This window comes from Anomalospiza imberbis, chromosome 4 (assembly GCF_031753505.1).
Source record: "Anomalospiza imberbis isolate Cuckoo-Finch-1a 21T00152 chromosome 4, ASM3175350v1, whole genome shotgun sequence".
NCBI lineage: Eukaryota > Metazoa > Chordata > Aves > Passeriformes > Viduidae > Anomalospiza > Anomalospiza imberbis.
Genome location: NC_089684.1, coordinates 9797920 through 9801061, shown reverse-complemented (window position 1 = coordinate 9801061; position 3142 = coordinate 9797920). Strand labels below are relative to the sequence as shown.

General features: G+C 35.3%; 1 long non-coding RNA gene across 1 annotated transcript; it reads right to left on the bottom strand.

The window, feature by feature from the left end:
- Window positions 1-465: 465 nt before the first annotated feature.
- Window positions 466-2887, bottom strand: LOC137472202 (uncharacterized). The gene is made up of 3 exons (XR_010998064.1): window positions 2720-2887; window positions 960-1019; window positions 466-836 (listed from the first exon to the last, which is right to left on the bottom strand). It is a non-coding gene; the product is annotated as an uncharacterized lncRNA (long non-coding RNA).
- Window positions 2888-3142: the final 255 nt, after the last annotated feature.

Genomic DNA, 3142 nt, shown 5'->3' with positions numbered 1-3142 from the left:
GTGGGATTGATCCCTATAAGGAATACTCACTTAAGAGCTGGACTCAATGATTCATGTGAGTCCCTTCCAACTCAGAATATTTTGTGGTCCTCAAGTTTGTCCAGGTCCCTCCAAATGGTATCACATTAATTTTTAAGAATTGTTTTCCAGTTTAACAAAGCTAGAGCAAACTGAAAATTCTGCTGAGCACACACAGTTGAAAACATTTGGAAGTCTCCTGGACAGATTTGCTACTAATTGCAGCAACACTGTGCCCTCTTAATTAAACAGAATGATTCCACAATTAGAAAGCTTTCATGGGTCAATTTCTGGACTGATTTTAGAACAAAAATGGAGAAAACACCCATGGATTTTAAAGAAAGAGAGGCATGAAAAAACTCCACAATTTGTCAATGTGTTGTTATTATTAACAGGATTATTTATTTTTTTTAAAAACCCACCCTTCGGAAATGGCTATTTCCTTATTTTTTAAAATGTGTTGGTTTTGAAAAAGAATTTTTAAGTGAAAAGAAAAATTATAGCTTCCAGTTCGACTTCATCACAATCTTTGGGGATTTAAATTTAAAATATCTATTTTTTCACAATTTATTTACTCTAAACTGTGATACAGGAAATCAGATTTGACACAAATTATTTTGTTTTGACCTTAAATAATTTTTCTAGAGAAGGGAAGAAAATGTTCATCACTCCAGAGAGTGAATACATGATGGCCTATATGGAAGTGGACTCATTAAAACCACAAACCTTTCAGCTGCTGGCAGCAGTTCACTTCTGATAAATACAAGATGAGTCCATTGCACTGTGAGTGCAATAGTGCTGTGAGACTGAAGAGCCAGCTTTGAATTGAAAAACACTTGAATGTGAGCAAGACATTTGCTGATGAGATGGGATGAGACAGAACTATTATTTTCCTTGTAAGCCTTCAATATCATCAGAAGCCAGTACTATTGCAGACTTACCTCTGGTTGGACAGCACTCTACTTTCACTGTACATCTGCTCACAGAAACAACAAAAATGGCTACAAACAGAAAGAAAATGTGTTTCTGGTAAACTATAGACTTCTCTCAAACACTTCCTGCTGTCTTCAGAGCAAACCCAAAATGCCATCATTTTTCTTGACCATTAAGTCTTTTGAGCATTTTTCAGCTTTCTCAATTACCCATCTATATCAGCAATCAGCCTATTACTGCTGAGGAAATACCCTTCAAGAAGCATATTAGAGACATCATTTCAGTGATTTTCTATGGAATAATGACCATTTTGTTTCATTAGTGGCTTTCTGGTTCTAATAAGACACTTATTTTTCACATTCCCCAAACAAGGTTGCCCAGCATATGTTAAGGGAGCTGTGTGTGTACCATATGGCTAAGAATAATAAATGCTGTATAAAATGGGGAAAGTGAAAGGGAAGAGTAATGTAATATAATAGATAATGAATTCAACTACATTATATGATTTTTGCATTGTGGGGTTGCAAAGATGAAGGAGCACACATGGACTTCAAACCCCAGCAGTTTTCACTTCCAGTATTCTAAATTAAAATTTATTTTGCCCCATCTTGATCAGATGTTTCTGTAGTCATGAAACGACACAGAAGGAAGGCTTAATTCTTGTGTAGAAGTGTACTTCAGTTTCAAGAGAGGTAAAGCACACTAAGTCCTAATATGTGGAACTGGAATTACCATGGAGACAGGCCTGTGATGTGTGGGCATTGGGGTACATTTTCTGTATTTCAAAACAGCATTCTGGTAGTTTCTAAGTAGCAAGACCACGTACTCTGGCTTATGCCAAAAAAATAGTTGGCTCCAAAATAAACTTAAACATTCCTTTTAGAACTTGGCTGACTTCAGGAAGTGAAATTTCTCATTGCTCTATTCATCTGCTATTGAGATTTGAAGTCCGTAAGAATCATTAGCTCAAATCACTAGAATGAAGAGCTGAAATAAAAATGTTTTTATTCCTAACCAATATCCACAATTTTTAAAATGTGTTCTGGAAAACAAATGCTTGTTGGATGATAGCATGAGATATAAAAGGGACATTTCAAGCCATAATTTAACACAAATTGTTATCTGATATTAGACCTATTGTTTGGAGTTTGGCCGATTCTGTGATTAAAATCCCACAAAATCCTGAAGTTTTCAGACAACATATTAATAGTGAAATGTGCATTTGGCTGGGCAGCTCTCTGACTTGCTATCAAATAGAAATCTGAACAAATTATCTGAATGAAAGTTGGCTCAGAGCTAGCTACCTTGATCCACACACAACCTTCTGCTAATATTGCCACATTTCATAGGTGTGTTAATGTTGAAAGTTAAACACACAGAATGCTTCACACTTCTGCCATGTGGATTATAGTCAAGGCTGTACATCATATACCGTCTGTAACTTTGCTTACAAAGATTATAACTTATGACTGGTACAGCTGCAAGTTATTTAATACCAATATGTAAAAGCTGTGCTCATTAGGCTCCTAACCCATGTCTCTCCCTGAAAAGCGTATTATCATAGTTGGCAATATCTATAATTTTTCTTAAAGTAAGTAATACAGCCCAGCCTCGATTTTATGATTTAAAGGTAGTTACTGAGAACCCTTGTGTTCTTAACATATAATATAGGGTCAGCTAAATGTACACAAGACCTTACTTATTGGAGCATCAGAGGTGTATATATACACATATTCGTTTTTCTTTCCAACTTTTGTTTCAGTTGTACCTGGTAGATTTATTGCTTGACTGTGCTTCGGTAGTCTGACTCCCTGTGGTGATTTCCAAGGGTCTGCAGGCAGGAATATACCCTTACTGTTGCAAAAGATTATGACATCATGGATGTTAAAAAGAGAATGAATGATGTGGTTAGTCATGCATTCAATATATTACTAGAGAGGGGGTTATATGGAAACATGGCCTTTCTGTCATGTAGAATAAATGACATATATAATTTGTTTTGTCCTTCTCTTAAAAGAACAAGGGAAAGGAGATAATCTGTCTTAATAAGGGCATGCTTAGTGTATCAACCAACAAGAAAGTAATATATTCTTAAACATCCATATGTGATCTCCTTATTAAATTAGGATGTTGATCTAAATTTAAAGTATCAATATATAAATCAGTCAGTCAGTTAAATTAGCCAGTTTTA